Consider the following 17431-nt stretch of genomic DNA (forward strand, 5'->3'; position numbering starts at 1 on the left):
AAATGGGGTTGGAATCAATATTTCTAGCATGGGTTGGTTATATGACAGCAAGGGGCAGGAGGAGGTTTTGAAACAAAATTAAATGTTGATACAGATGGATTGATGGGAATGACACCAAAGAATTATGGTCCCAAGGTTATAGCTTCAAGTCTTAACACCTGCATAGAGCTCTCTCCAGGACACATAGAATCCCTAGAGCTGATGTTGAAATGCAGATTCCCAGGCCCCTGGCCCAAAAATGTAGGCTCTGTAGGTCTGGAAGGGGACTGAGGCATCTGAATACTCAGGATTTTTGAAATGCATTTATCTATGATTCATGCTTTTGGAAATAGTGATCTAGAAAGCCTAATCCATAATTCTGCAGAACTAGTTAGAGCTAAAATCCTCACAGAGACCACATCTCCAGCACAAGATTGCAAAATTTTTAGGGGGATTTAATATGCATTTTATGATATCTTCAAATAACAAATATATTGACGTAAGGTGGTCAGGTCTGGGCAGCACCATCTTGGCCCCATGGTGAATTGTAGCTTCTGATATCTTGTCTGCATGGTGGAGGAAGGGAAGTCCCACCCCCCAGGTGATGGGTGTTCCTGAATCCCTAGAGACAGGGGTGGGCACTTGGCTGAGAGGTTCCTGAACTTGTCATTCCAGTGCCTGTGACTGGGAGCTTCCTGTGACCCTTGTCCCCTGATCTGACCCTGTTTAGGCACAGACCAGCTCAGGTGCCATTATGCCATGCCGCATGTCTCTGTGTTCCCATCCTGTGTTCTGTCCCCTGGCTCGTCTGGAATCGCCACAGCCTCCCACTTCAGCTCTCCATTGGAGCTGAATTGGTTTGGTAGTATTGTTTTTGTTCTTTCTTTCCTCTCTGTCCTGATTCCTAACAGTGTTAAGTGTGTTATAGGCTGCAGGCCTTTGTTACAATTGGCTGCTTGCAGACTGCTAACGCTCTAATAAAGACTCCAAGACTCCATCCTTCAAAATATGGCATATCTGATCATTTACCTTATTACAATATCTATCATACTCTACAATTTTCTGAACACTTTCTTATAAGGTGCCAGGCATAGAGCCAATATTTTGTATGCATGATTAAGCTTGACCTCATCACAACCCTATTTTGGTAAAGGTGGAAACTGTGTCACAAAGAGATGGAGTAAGTTGCCTAAGGGCACATAGATAACAAGTGGCACTGCTAAGAAGTGGGCTCCATTAGGCAGGCAGTAAGCATGCATGTAAAGCACATAACCAAAGAGCTAAGAAAGACAATGAACGCTGTGTACAGCAGGGTCAAAACAGAGCCAAGCAGCTTCCATTGTCTAGTAAGAGAGCTTTCAAGAGGCTTCTTAGAGCCATAGAGGCTTTGTAGTGTGCCCCAGAATTAATGCTAAGGTAGGGGTAGGTAAGGTTCAGTCTGAGTTGGGGATTCCTCTGTCCTCTCTGTCCCACGACCATGCATGTATTCGCTACTGGAATGTGCATCATCAGAAAAAAATATTTGAAAATCCCAGACTCAGAGATTCCCGAATGGGATCAAGTAGGGATGGTGTGAGATCACGTTGCATGTTGGGTCCAGGGTGTTTAACTCCCTGGTGAAAAGTTCGGTAGGAAAGTTTACCTGGAGGTCAGGAGAGGCGTTAGGAAATGAGGAGTGGGAGATTCACTGTTCATTTTGAAATGGTCTATAGCCAAGTGAACCATCCTAGAAGGCAATTGCGGCCAACCGATTTCCAAGCAAGAGAAAGACCCTGTGCTGCTATTGTGCTGGGCCTGGGGCAGCAAACATCTATTTCTAGCCCTAGGAGAGATCTCAGTGTGGCTGTGTCCCTTGAGCAGAGAAGATTGCTGAATTCACACACCTTGATGACACCTTAGCTCTCCCTATCTGGACACCTTCCAGGTACCAGGCATGGGCAGAGCACTTTAAACATCTCATTGACTCCTCAGACCAGGGGAAGATCTGAGGTTCTAATCACTATCCTGTCTTCTCCACTTGTGAGGACACAGATTAGACCCCAATCCATCTTTAGAATTAAGCAACAAGCACTGGAGCAGCTTCGGTGACAGGTGTGACCTGGACAGGTGGAATCTGTCAGTTATGTTAACTTACAGCTGGGCCATCCGAACATGTTTGAAAACTCACCCCAGCCTCCAGGTCACTACTTCTGCAAGGAGATGCAGATTGTCTAAATACAAGAATAGATAAGAAGGGCTCAAGAAGCAAAGGCCCACCCAAGATGGCCAAAGGAAGAGAGAAGGGATATTGAATTTGGCAGAAAATCAGCAACAGAGTTTCTTCTTCTGCCTACCTACTGCAAACTGTGCTGGGGATTCCCATCTGTCACAGGGAAGATTGCTTCAAGAGCATAAGAAGGCTCTTACGAACTGTGCTAGATTCACCCTTGGCTTTACTTGATGTAGTAACAAAAATGCATTTTTTTTTTGGGTTGGACACTCACTTTGTATAGCAGGAACTCCAGAAGAGCTGCTAGGACAATCTCCTTTGGCAGACTCACCACGGTGCAGATAGGGCTGTTTCTCAGAGAAGAACACTCTGAACAGCTCTCACCTACACAGGCACTGTTAGTTGGATTTGTCAGCATCTGTGCCTCCAGGAGGACAATATTCACATAGCTCTTTCCATTCGTAATACAGGGGATGGTGGCCCTTTGCTTTTCCTTACTTTTCAAGAAGAACATTGACTTATGCATTTCAAATGTGCTTACTAAGCTCTCAGCTATGAGATGGATAAACATGAGAGGAAAAACTGCCCCTGGGAAGGTGGGAGAAGTGCCAAGAGCAGCGAACGCAAAACCTGCGCTTCTGCCATTGGGTGTGAGATGGGAGTCTTGATGCAGAGAACCCAGGGCTCCTTGGGGCAAAGCTGACTCCAAAGCTGGGATTAGATGTGCCTTGTTGTGTCAAAAGTGAAAAAATACTCATAGGAATGTTGGGGCCATTTTGAATGAAAAGGCCACACCTGGCTATGTCTGGAGATGTTGAGATGTTTGGATGTCAGAATACATAAATAAGACTAAAAAAGGAAAACTTTGGCCATCATGGAAAGTACTGAATAAGAAAGTTGAAAGTTTACATGGGAATGGGATTGCTCATAGTCTCAAAGAATAAGAAGCTATTGCAGAACTAACATGTCAGAGCATGCCCCAAACAGCTTACATCGAAGACAACACGGATCAGTGCCTAAAAGCTTTCCATCGTCCAGTACAGCTGTAATCATTGTAACTGAGGACGCTTTTCTGGAAGGAAATAAAATGCCCACCTGAAAGCACGGCGCAGAGAGGCCCGTGGCATACAACGTGATGGTCAAAGCTCATGAGCTAGTTGCCAAAGTTAATGCCAGCAAAACTGGAAGAGGTGAGTTGCTGAAATGGTTTATTAGCTACAAAGGAGTTATTAATGAGTTTGATTCAAGTAATAATTAAATCGCAAGCCTAGTTGTTCCAGATATTAATTAGGCAAGATAATGGGAATTGATTAAGCCAGGTAAGTCATGTGCATGATCCATGATCCAGGGAAAGCATCACCGTCATGTCATCATTTTTATTATAATCATTATTATTGTCTAACAGCAAACTACCTCCCTGGCCTATTTTTCTCTTCTTCATTGCAGGCAGGCACACTCTATGTTCCTTCAAATGTGGCATGCAATCACCATGGAACATGCTCAAAAGTTGTGGATGTGCTAGAAATTGTTTCCTCAAGGCTGGAAATTATTAACCTAACAGGCCGGCAACCATTCGTGCTGAGATAGTGATTTACTCAGGGACATCCCAGTGTACCTTTCCGTAACTAAGAGACCATGTTAAGTTCACACATGTTGGCCTATAATTGGTTTCAGCCAGAGAGTCAAGGGCAAAGAAGAGGTCTGTAAAAAGAGCAATCTAAACATGTTTCTGGTTTATTTCTCCATCTGTAACTTCTTATAAAAACACTGACCTGAGAAACTCAGGCTGGCTATGTATGAAGTGAAAACAGGTGGTTTGAAATGCCCACAAAACGAATTGGTTTGTAACTAGGGAAGGAAATAAAGGTAACTTGATACTTTATTGCTGGCAAAATAACCAACTAGGTACCTTGTCTAATTTTCCCATTGCAAATAGCTAAAAATACTGGTCAAATATTGCAAACACTTTCCAAAGCACATTGATGAGCTAGCAAGAAAATAAGGAACACTAAGGTGAAAAAATGAAGTGAAGTTGTAAACCTAAGAAGCAGGCAGAAAATTGAACAGCCTTTGCCCTGTGGGCATTTGCAGAAGCCAGAATATTGAGCTTAGAGTTTCACAGCTTCCCACGATACCAGAGACAAAATACAAAGGCCTCCTGGGAGGAGGGCATGGAATAGGAGGCCTTAGCTAATAAAACTAGAATCCCAGGAGCTAGATTCTCAGTAGGGTGAAAAAAAGCTCCACATCCTCCTAATGATCGATGGGAATACCAAAAACGTAACCATTCTAGAAACCCAGAATGGAAAGAAAGTAGAAGAGGGCTCCTGAGAATCAATTCTGATAATATGACCCTGAAATAACCATACATAGACACTAAATGATTGCCTTCGTACAAATAGAATGTAAATTTAAATCTTCACAGAGATAAGGACATTAAAAATGGCCAAAAGATATATATATATATATAGAGAGAGAGAGAGAGAGAGAGAGAGAGTAGAAGAATTTACCCAAGTTGCAATCTTAAGATAACAAAGATTTTAGAATATTGTACTGTTTAGGGTAAGATGTTAAGAAACAAGTAAGGTTGATATAAAGATAAAGGTTTTAATATAAGTCTAAGCCAATGGTTTCCAGCCAGGAAAAATGTTCCCTCTAGGGACATCTGGCAATGTCTGGAGACATTTCTAGATGTCCCAGTTGTCAGGGATGGTGCAGAGGTGAAGAACTTCATGCAAAAGGCTGTTTTGATATTTATAACATTATTCATGGGCCACAGAAAATTGCCAGTTACAGTCAGCCTCAGGAAACCAATGAGAAGAGTACAAGCCTACCTCATCACTTACTAAATGATTTTGAGGGCCTTGTATGGCCTTCAGACCAGCCTTTTCCCAACCCTGAATGGAGAAAATGTAGCGATGCTGTTAAACCCTCTCCAGTTACAAGATGGCCCTGCTTAGCCAAGAATCAAGCTAACAGTGTGGAGACAGAGAAATGACAATCTACGAAAAGTTTTGAAATTAGAGTGAGAATGGAGCAGAAGTAATATTTGAAGACATAAAAGAAACCAATCACAACTTTCATAAGGAATGTTATGTATCCAAATAAGACACATAACAAGAAATGCACACATAAAACTTTAATACCTGAAGGCAAAGTATTTTAAAAGACACTGTGTATTGAATTCATTATACTAGTCTGCATTCTTTGAAATCAGCTAAATTAACAAGTTATTTTTTTAAAAGAACATCTAGAGAAAAAAAAATACAACAATCCACTCTCAACAAAACAAACAAGCAACAGTGGTAGTTAATTCCTCAGCATCCAGAATAGAAACCAAAAGACAAAAAACGTCCTTTTCAGTGCGCTGAGAGAAAAAAAAATAGCATCAATATAGAGTTTCACACAAGTGGAAAGATCTATTTCCAGAACAAGAAGGCCCTCATTAAAAGAAAAACTGAATTATCTACTTAAGGCAGAAAGCATAAGATTCCATATGTAAGGTTTGAGTTGCAAGAAGGATTAGAGGAAGGAGTGTGTTTAAATCTGAGCAAAGGGATAATAATAGTAATTCCCCAAGGGTTAAATTCCAACCAAATTTTTACTTGAAGAGAGCTTTGTATAAAACTCTGCAGCAGAAAGAGGCAGAACAGTCTTTTTCTCAAATGCACATGAAACAAAACTTCCATCACATACTGAGTCATAAATACAGTCAAGAGGCGTTCTGTTTTCTAAGATAGTACCATTTTTCACCACCAGCCTTAGCTACCCAGTTTAGCATCTATCCGGGACCAAATTTTCCTATTTGCATATTGAATTATATAATTATTCTATCCATAAGCCTGGTCCCAACAAATTTCAAATAACTAGTGACATGGAAACGATGTTGTCTCTATAGTACAATTAACTCAGAAATTGATAACTAGTGTAGCCGAGACGTAGATTCTCCTTTCATGGAGCCCCAACCAAGGGGATGGAGGCTCTGTGCTTCTCCAGAGGCCACTAAGGACACTGAGGTCCTGATCATCCTTGCAGGTGGTGATTCTGTGACACTAGGGCAGCCCAAGAAGTACCAAGTCTTCTGACCCTACTCCTCCTACCTAGTGCTCAGCTCCTACAAGTAAGGTTGACACTCAGAAAACTGCATCCTTGTCCCACCTCCACCTCCACAGCTGTAGTACTGAGGTTTTGCCTGAGAGTTGAAGCAGGTCATAAAACAAAGGGCTTCCTTTCTTTCCAATGGAACTGACCTTTCTTTCCAGTGGAACTGACTTCAATTGCAGGAGAGTATGGGAAAAGTTCAAACTGAAGAAGTTCACGAAAACAAGCAGACGCTATGGTAATCAACCTCGGGAAAAATTAAATGTATTGCAGAATAGAGGTTAGATCATTGAGAGGGCAAGAAAGGGGAGGAGAGAGAGAGAGAAAGAGAGAGCTGACAGGACCTTCCAGGATCAGAGCAAATCCAAAACGGTCACCTCAGGAACTATGTCTGCAAAGGAACACGAATTTGACTGAATTTTCTGTACATAAAGCAAAACGCCCAGGGAGATGTTGAAAACAACAGCTATTAACTGGTGATTGGAGAATTCGAAGAGATGTGTGACCAGGGAGAGTCACTTTAAAAAACAACAACAACACCTTAAACAGTCTTTTTTTTTTTTCTTTTTTTTGGCCAGTCCTGGGCCTTGGACTCAGGGCCTGAGCACCGTCCCTGGCGTCTTCCCGCTCAAGGCCAGCACTCTGCCACCTGAGCCAAGCACCCCTTCTGGCCGTTTTCCATATATGTGGTTCTGGGGAATCGAACCAAGAGCTTCATGTGTAGGAGGCAAGCACTCTTGCTACTAGGCCATATTCCCAGCCCTTAAACAGTCTTTTGAACCATGGTGCATCTACGAGTGAGGCATCTGACAAAGGCCACACTGTGAGAAGTGAGGCACAAAGGAGGACTAGAAATACTTAACAAGTGACAAGTCACTTAACAAGTTCGTCAGCACAGACAGGAGTATGCCTTACCCTCCATGTACCAAAACCCCCAGTGGATTCCTGAAACTGCAGCTAAATTGAGCCTTGTATGCTCTATGTTTTCCCCTATCTATAAGTAGCTATAAGAAAACTTAATTTACAGACGAGGCAGTCAGAAATGAACAATAACTAATAATGAAATGGAATGATAAAATGCACTGTGATAAAAGTATTTTATTGCACTGCAGATCTCCTAGCAACCTCAGCATTGGAGGGCTTTAAATTGTTTCTTCTGTATTTATTGAGAATTTTCACCTCTTCACTTGGATGGTGTATTTTATGGTTTTTTTGGGGCATCCAAATTGCTAGTATTACTACTCTGGTGCACTGGGATCAAAAATGATGAAAGCAGAGTTCTTTAAATACTAAGATTCTAGAATAGTCAAGTAGATGATCAAGATCAATGGAGTGACTCCATCTGCAAAAAGAGAGGATGAAGAAATATGAATAGAGCCTAGAGAATTGTAGGATACCACTAAGTAAACCAATATACATATATTCCCAGATACAAGTGGGAACTATACACAGAAAGAAGCAAAGAAAGGTATTCAAGGAGTTAATGTCAGAAATATTTCCAATTTGATGAACAGCCACCTGCATACATACATACTGTCTATTGTGAGGGCAAAGAGATTCACCAGCATCCCATAGACAAACTGTTAAGAGTACGGAACTCCATGTTATGGAAACGATTGTTATATCACTGTTGTAACTACTTTCAAAGTGCTATGTGTAACCGTAGCTTCTATTATTGATGATCTTCTTGTATCCCCTTCTTGTGGTGTACCTGCACTATCTGTGTATCTTATCTGAGTACATTGGAAACCATGTATACTGGTATTAGAACTAGGAAACTGAAAGGCAATACCGAAATCGAGAGACACCAGGTAAAAAAGGCAAACGGCTACAAAAGCAATACTTGCAAAACTGTTTGGTATAAATGAACTGAACAACTCATGGCAGGGGAGGAGGGAAGGGGAATGAGAGAGGAGGTAACAAACAGTACAAGAAATGTATCCAATGCCTAATGTATGAAACTGTAACCTCTCTGTACATCAGTTTGACAATAAAAATTAAAAAAAAGAAAAGAGTACACACGGAAAGAAGAATCCTGAAAAAGAAAAGAAAAACAGAAGGGGGAAATTACTCATAAGACTGTGATGGTTTGTCTTGATTATCATCTTGATTGGGTTGAGCAACACCTATGACATGAGTAAAGCACGTCTCTGAGTAGGCTTGTGAGGACATTTCCAGAGATAATTAGGTGATGAGGACTCTGAGCTAATCAGTAGTTTAATTCACTGATGAATTCAAAATTGGAGTCGATTATTGGGAGCTGGTAGAGCTGTGGAAGGTAGAGGTCAGCTGGAAGCGGGTCACATCAAAGTCATGTCTTTGAAGAGTGTCTCAGTGTTGGCTTCCCTTGTTGCTTCTTTCTGCTTTTGGTTGCCTGAGATAAGGAGCCTTCTCCTCTACACATTTCTACTGCCATGATGCTCTCCCTCACCTCAAGCCCTTCAGTAACACAACCAGAAAGCTTTGGTCTGAAGACTCTGAAATCATGAGCCAAAAATACAGTTTCCTCCCTGAAGTTGCTTTTCTCAGGTATTTTATGACAGTGATGAAAATGTCTGACGAATGCAAAGATTAACAGCAGATTCCTTGCTAGAAACAATGGAGGTCAGAAGTGTGTCATGTGACATATTCAAAAGAAGGAAACACTTTAGAAACTGTCAACCAAAAGTTTCATGTCTAGCAAAATTATCTTGCAGAAATAAAGGCAAGAAGGCATTTCCAGATAAACAAAAACAAACAGATAATTTGTTGCTAGCAGAGCTTCCTCTCATGAAATACTAAGGTTAGTTCTTCAGGCTAAAAGCACAATGACTCCAGATGACAATTTAAGTCCATGTGAAAAAAAACCAGAATGTCAATAATTTTGTATGTAATTATAAAAGACAATATAATTGCATCCTTCTTTTCCTTGACTGAACTAAACTGCATTGAATAAAGCAACATTGTATATAATTGTATTGTTGGGGCTATAACCTACAGACATATAAAATATTTGACAAGAACAAATAAAAGAAAGCAAGTAGAACAAAAAACACATTGGTGTAAGAAAATGATTCTACTTAGTTAAGCCCACAGAGAAAAGCATCACGAATGAATAATGAACAATTTTCCAGATACAGTTGGCTCTCTGTGAATTTAATCAATAGTAGATCAAAAACATGTTTAAAATGTAGTGTTGCTTTTGAACATGTAAACACATTTTTATTCTTGTCACTCTCCCCTCAAAACTATAGTAGAATAATTATATGCAAAGAATTTACATTGTATTAAGTGTTATAAGCAATCTAAACATCACTAATATATATAGGAGAAGTGTTTTTGGCCTTATGCAAATACTTCACCTTTTTATGGAACTTGCTCATCTGTGGATTTTAGTCTCCATAGAGAGTCACAGAACCATTTTTAATGGAATAGAAAGATGTGTATAACAATAAAGACAGTATAACTGCATATATTTTTTCATTTCTTCTTTTGAGTGGTTTAAAATGCCAATTGTATGAAATTATATGCATGTCGTTGTGTTTTTAGGGCAACAACCTGTAGAAATATAAAATATTTGACAATAGCAACTCAAAGAAGGTAGGTAGGGAAAAAAACCTGCACTAAAGTAAGAAAATGATACTGATCCATCTGTGGGAAAGATGAGCCATTTTTCAGACAATATATGTTTTAAGTGAGGTGGTTAAGAATGATCTCTGAAGAAATGAGGAGTGATTGCTGATGCTATTTCCTTTCTTTCGGGGGTGCTATGGTGTTCTGCAAGTGATTGGGATGACAGTAACACGACTCCATACATATGCTGAATTGAACAATGTAAGTGGGCGAAATGGATGTTACACAAGTTATATCTCCATGGAACTTAAAAAATGAAAGTAAAGTTTAAAAAAAAGTCAATTACAGTGTAAAACAGTAAAACAGGGGAAAAGAAGATATTTGCTGTAGCTACCACTGACACCGTCATCGTACACAGAATATAAGAACTTCTACACACAATAAAAAGAAACAAAATGCAACCAAAACATAAAGGGGAAAGCTAACCACATCTGTACATATAATATGTTCATTTCTACTTCATTAATAATCAGGGAAACGCATATTCAACACTTGTGAAGCAGCACTCCAAACTCACCAGATGGGCAAATGTGTCCAAGTGTGAGAAGACCAAACTCCAACAATAAACAAATCTATTGGGAACACACAGCCAGTGGAGGAATGTCAACCTTTGGAGGAAAAAACAACAATGAATTTTGGTTTGTCTGATAGAATTGCACAAAGCCCTATCCTGTCATGCAGCTATCGTACTTTTATGCATGGACTCTGCGACAAGGAAAATTCAGTTCCATGACCACTGGTACACAGTGCACCAATCAAGGTATGGAAATGTGGTAGTATAAATTGTCCCAGGCTGTAAATGTAAATTATCCACTGAATGTCAGAGACATCATATGGGAAGAGATAATGTAAAGTATTTCATTAGTAATTTTTATTTTAGCTATATGTTGAGGCCATAAATGGTTTGGATTTATTGGCTTACATGAAAATATATCATTAAAGTTAATTTTATGTTTATATGTTTCTTGGTGCGACAACCAGGGAATTTATAATTACAACGTGGCTTTTCATAGTGATGCACAATGTCCTTTATTTTCAGTAGACATTGATGCCTTTGAGACGCTTTCCTGCAGGTGTGTCTATACACATGTGAGAAGGGATTCACAGAAGCATTGTTCACAGTAACGAAATAAAACAAAAGCACAGACACTGGAATAACCTAAATGCCCTCAGCAATGGAATGAAAAACAAAATTGTAGCATATTCAAACAATGGGTTTTTACACAGTGATATAAACAAAAGAACCACAGCCACACAAACCTGCATCGATCTTTTTTTAATGGTGGTATGGGGTTTTGGAACCAGGGCCTTGTGGTTGCTGGGTCTGTGTTCCATTACGTAAGCCAAGCCCCTAGCCTTCACTCAGAGGAATCTTGAAAAACATTCCCATTGAAAGAATTTATAGTTTATTCCCTCATATAATATATACATCAAGATTCTACTAATTTCATTGATAAAAAGGTTCAGAATAAGAAAGGTGATAATGGTAAAGAGAATGATCAATGCAAACATCAAAAAGTTACCTCTGGCTGTGAAAAAGGAGCAGGGACAGGCAGAGAGGGGTGCACAAAGGTATAAATGGGGTCCCCAAGATGGATGGTAGCTCTCAGAAAATTGTTGTTATTATATTGTCGTACATGTTTACAGTCTCTTCTGAAAGTGTGACATACTTTACAAAAAGAAGGAAGAGGATGTGCAGAAAGAAAGAGAGAGAAAGAAAGAGGGAGGGAGTGTGGGAGGGAGAGAGAGAGGAAGGAAGGAAGGAAGGAAGGAAGGAAGGAAGGAAGGAAGGAAGGAAGGAACGGAGGGAGGGAGGGAGGGAGGGAGGGAAAGAAAGAGAGAGGGGGAAGATGAATGAGGAAGAGGAAATGAAAGAAGAAAAAAGAAAGAAGGAAGATGAGAAGGAAGGAGGAGGAAATAAAGAAACAAAAGAGGAGGATGAGGAGGAAGAAATAGGATGAAGAAGAGGAAGAAAAAGGAAGGAAGAGAGGATGAAGATGAAGAGCAGGAGGAGGAGGAGAAGGAGGACTAAGAGAAGGAGGAGGAGGAGGAAAACTACCTTGAGTGAAAAAAAATGAGACAATGAAGTTGAAAACCATTTGAAGAACTGGAAGCCACAGTCCTTGATGAGCCCTAGGAACTAGAAATTTTCCTGGGCATTTCTAGAGCATTTGCTTTCTGACCAATTACACACTAAAGAGCCACATTGCTTGGCTCCCACCAGTTCTAAAGCAAACAAGTATACTTTGTTTTGTAAAGCTAGGAACAAGCTTGCCCAATACTATTCAGGGTCAACCTGAATTCAGTACAACCCAGACACAGGGATGTCCATGAATCCTCCCCTAGAGAGTTCCCTCGTGCCAGATCTGACCACAAGCCCAGCCTTTCCATGGTGGCTCATGTCACCTAAGTTCTTTGAGGAGATCAGAAGTATCTGGTAACTTTTAAATTCTAATGACTACTTCTGATTTTTGCCTCATCTGTATAGATGTTGTTGTGTGGTTTACTTGGTTGATGCTGTTATTGAGGAAAATCCTATGAAATCAAGTTCAAGATGAGGAGCTGCTGTTTCACTTAGGGCTTTCATAAGCCAGGGGGCAGCGATGATGTTAGAAACTTCCTTAGGCACAGTTGGTTCTTTACTAGGAACAGGGCAATCAGGTGTGAAGGAGCTTGGTCCATTCCTCCTAGTTCTTATCCTCCTGGTGGTCCAGTGATGGTAAGAATTTAAAGGAGAGAGAAAGATATGTTTCTTATGGGCCAGTATGTCCACCTACTGGTTGAAATGGAGAGTTTCTAAATTTGTTGTTTTTCTTTTCTGTGCTGGGCTTGAACCATTATCCACCCTATCACAGCCTCTGAAGAGTCAGGATGGCAGGTTTTACCACGGGTGCTTGGCTTACATTTTACACATTATTCTGATGAGATATGACAGGTAGACTTTGAACCCAAACAGATTCCTAGGAATAGCAGTGTATATCTGATCACAGTATTGGAATCAGAATGATCTTTTAAAAAAGAAAACCTACATCCATTTTTTCCCGTGCCTGGTTTAAGAAAAAAACCAAGAGTCTCTCACTTTCTGTCCATTTATCCATCCAACCAACTAGTATTTATTACGCAGCTCCTCTGCTCATCGAGTTCTGGACCTTGGGAACACACTGATGAACAAGACTGTCTTAGCACTGACATTCCAGTGCAGTCAATACGGACACAATCCAATTGCTGCAGTAATAAACAAAACAGGAGAAATGAGGTAGCGATCAGTGCTATGTGGAATATGACTAAATCACGCTGCACTGACAGAGAAGTCAGAGAGCTAGTTTGTTTTCCTGAGAAGGAGACCTAAAATAACCAAAAAAATCTGGAGGAAGAGTGTTCCATGGCAGGGAGCACACCTTGCACCAAGGCTTAAAGATGACCTTGGTGTGCTAAGATGACCAGTGGGGTTGGGGCAGAGCACCTGAGTCCAAACCAGCAACCTGTGTGCCAGAACTTTCTTCACTTTTAGGGATATAAGAACAGGGTCTGCTTAACCTGCTCTTGGGGGTTGCATGCACTGGGCTGAGACACATGAGGGTAGGAGCTTCCGGGCTGCAGCAGAGCTACAAAGGGAACTGGCAGCAGCTGACCAGCTGAAGAGCCACGGGCTCCTACTCCTGTGATTGGCATGAGGAGAGGGGGATGGAGCGTTCAGCCATGTTGTCCGCTTCAGGAAACCACTGAACCTCCTGCAAGAGGAGGCGTCATGAAGAGGGACTGTGCTTCTCTTGGTGTGTCCCTCGTTGTGGGAAGTAATGAAGGATTTCTGAGGAAACTGGCCTTAGGAACTCAGCCAGAGCCTCCTAAGACTAAGACAGCGCACACATTAAGATGCACCCCACGCATGCCCAGAGAGGAGCCATGGACATAGATGGCAGTGACCCCTGCTTTCTACATGGACCAGGACAATCCCCTGAGTGCAGATCAAGCCCCAGGCCAAGGTCCTGCCAAGTGTGCTAAGCAGAGGCTGCAGCCAGTCACACATTTGGGATGTTTTTCCTGCAATTAGTGGAATGGAAATGTGCTGCTCACGATCAGCAGGATCAAAGGAAGAGGTTTGCCTTCGCAGGTGTTCCTCTCAAGTACCATCTGCTGCCCCTGGCCTCTCTTCCTCAGGGGTGCAGCCTTCCAATGAAAAGAGCCACAAAGAGGAATCAGGGTAGAAATGAACTTGCAACACTGTCACAAAGCAATGCGGTGGTGGGTGAGGGGTGAAGGGCGTCATGGAGTTGGGGTGCATACCGTGAGCTATTAGAAGCAAGTGGAGGGACCAGCCAGGCTCCTCATGTGTCTTCAGCCAATGGCGACAACTGCGGATGGGAGATGGAGGGCGGGGTGAGCCATCCTTCACTGGGTACCACCCTCAACCCCCTGCGTCCTCACCATCGGATTCGCCGCAGAGCCAACAAAGGGGCTCCACTCCTTTGTAGCTCTACCGACATCCAGACACCCAGAACCAACCCCCCAAAACTTGATCTCCCCCCACCCACTAGAGTCAGAGGCTGGCCTGAAATCTTAGCCCGCAGAGAGATGCAGGCTCGGTGACACCGGACAAGTCACTTCTCAATGGCTGTCTTTCTTATCCACAGTGGCTGTCTTTCTTATCCACAGGAAGCATCTGAAGACAGCAGTCCGCCGCCAGTCTTCTAGGGCTGCGGTGAGGAGCAGGTGGCACAACCCAGGTGCCATGCGCAGTGCAGGAGGAGGGCGACCACCTCAGTAAGAGCCGCTGTCTCTGGCAGCTGGGGCCAGGACCCATGGAGCAGGGACACCAGAGACACTGTGGGTCCCACTCAGGAAGGCTGGGGCTGAGGCTCCAGAGGGAAGGCTGCCTGCGGGCATGTGTCCTTGTTGCCTGGGGAAGCCAGTCTCCTCCTCCTCCTCCTCCTCCTCCTCCTCCTCCTCCTCCTCCTCCTCCTCCTCCTCCTCCTCCTCCTCCTCCTCCTCCCCCTCCTCCTCCTCCTCCTCCCCCCCCTCCCCCTCCTCCTCCTCCTCCTCCTCCTCCTCCTCCTCCTCCCCCTCCTCCTCCTCCTCCCCCTCCTCCTCCTCCTCCTCCTCCTCCTCCTCCTCCTCCTCCTCCTCCTCCTCCTCCTCCTCCTCCTCCTCCTCCTCCTCCTCCTCCTCCTCCGATTTCCATTGATTGGAGGCAGCCTGCACACCTGATGATGGGTAATGTGCCTTTCTCCAAGTTCCCCAATTTAAACGTAAGGCCCATCAAAGAGAAACGATTGACCACAAGATAGATGCATCTAGAATAATGTTTGGCCCAAATATTCAACACAATGGTTCAGACAGATTGACAGTTAAATATATATATATATATATATTTTTTTTTTTTTTAAAGCATCACAAGGCTATCATTCACTGGACATCAACAACCACCCAACTGCTCTGAAACGCTGCTGGGGACATTGAAATGAAAATGGGGTCTCCCTCCCCCAGAAAGTCACAGGCATACAACAGGAAATCCGCAGTGCTCACTGGTAGGGATTTTAAAGACTAACCGAGTGGGGCGGGAGGCGGGGAAGGGGCGGGGAGGAAAATGCGTCCTTTGGCAAGGAGTACCAGGCCTGGTATCCAAAGATGCCAGAACAGCATGCGCACACCCAGGCCCCAAAGAGTAAATCGCTACCAGGTGGTATTTTTCTAGCTGATGAGAATAGGGTTATTTTCAGAGTGATCTCATAGACGAAGCCACCGCCACGGCCGTCCCCTGGTACACTGTACGCAGCCCTCACCCGAGAGAGATTTACTGCCATAAAAAATATTGCCCTGCTGGCCAGGAGAGCCGCAGTGCCTGCTGTACCCGCCGGAGGCCCGCTGCCCGCAGCCACGAGCACCAATCTAAGCAGGATTATTAAAGCATAAATCCCCATTGCTTGTCTCCTTCTCATTGGGCCCGAGCATCGCCATGTTCATTAGTGGGAAATGTGAGGTTATATAATCTAATTTTTATAACTCTCCAAGGAGACTGTGGGTCATACATTAGCCTGAGATTTCAACCTTTAAAAGATAAGGGGGATGTCATTTTTATTAAAAAGGACCACAAAGCATAATGAAAATTATTACCCCCAAATAGGCAAAATAACCCAGAAGCCACAGAAAGCAGCGCTTACAGTTGTCTCTTAATACTGAGGTCTCTGTGGCAGGAGTGAATTTTAAACAGCTCAAGGGCGTGTTCCAGGGTTGCCGGAGCGGCAGCCAGGCCTGCACTGGGGCTCTAGGAGGAGTGGCTCTCTGAGTCTCTGTGGCTGGCTAGCAGGAGGCAGCCTGGGCCTTTCGATATTCTTTTCTTGGGCCCATGATGACCCCAACTCCCATCATTCTGGAAGAGCTGAGTGGAGTTCAAGGACTGTCCAACAAGAGAAGACATGGTGGCCTGGGGCTCCCGGGAAGAGGGTAGGCCCTCTTAGGCTGGGTTCCCTCCTGCCCCAGATCCTACCTCAACCCCACTCCAGCCACATGAAAGCACTCGGCTCAGAAGCCACCGGTCACATCCCAAGCACTTGCTCTGCCTGCTCATTGGCTGAGGGGACCTCACAGCTGTTTTCATGGTGACTTGACTGTGTACAGAGCCATCTGTGGTGGTCGGGATGTTCTTGACCTCCAAAGTTTCAAGAGCTATCAGAAGCACTGAAGAACAGCATGTTTTTACCCACCAAGGCAAATGTTCCCTGTGGCGGAGCCTGCCTTCCTGGGGGCCAGCCCACCATGCTCGGCTGTCAACGTCTTCTCTCTGGCTTCTCCTGTCTGCCAGGTCCCAACTCTGCAAATATGGGAGAACTGATTCCCACCTGGCTCCTCACCATCCTTCCCAGGGCCCTGGCCTCTCTACCTTTGATGGTGTCTTAATCTATGGGTGGAAATCTTTTCCTAATGGATCCTCCTTGCCAGGCTATTCCTCTCTGAACTTTCTGGACAACTCTGCCTGTGGTGTGTGGGAGTTGTGCTGCCCAGGGCTTGCCTCTTTGGGGCACCTCATGCTCAGAAACAATGCCCCGTCTCATTGTACGGGCCTGTGGCACCTGTAGCAAGGGAGGAAATCAGTGAAGCTCCTTAAAACTCTATTCCCTGTGTGCTCCACAATGCTGGAGACAGCGCCAACCCTGGAGGGTAAGCTAGGAGAAGGCCAACACTTAAGAAGAAGAGGAAGCCATAGTGGTCTGAAGATATAAGCTCAGCTTCTGGGCATCCCTAAGTCTCTCACTTTCCTAACCCATAGCTGCCCACCAGGAAGTTCTGCTGCAGCTAATCTAAATCTTTCTTGTTACAGTTGAAGCCAATTTCCTGGGGGGCCGTGTGATGCACTTTTTTCATCAAGGACACACGGGTGGCAATTATGTTTGAGAGTGGCTATTACAGGCAGGCTCAGCGGATGACAGCCTTTTAAGTTCTCAGAAGTGTAAGTGTCTTTATCCCACACCATATGGACTTCCTGCTCTGTTGTGGTGCATATTTAAAAACCCATCTTGCAGCTTATCTGAAATA

The sequence above is a fragment of the Perognathus longimembris genome, chromosome 2 (assembly GCF_023159225.1).
Source record: "Perognathus longimembris pacificus isolate PPM17 chromosome 2, ASM2315922v1, whole genome shotgun sequence".
NCBI classification, from domain to species: domain Eukaryota; kingdom Metazoa; phylum Chordata; class Mammalia; order Rodentia; family Heteromyidae; genus Perognathus; species Perognathus longimembris.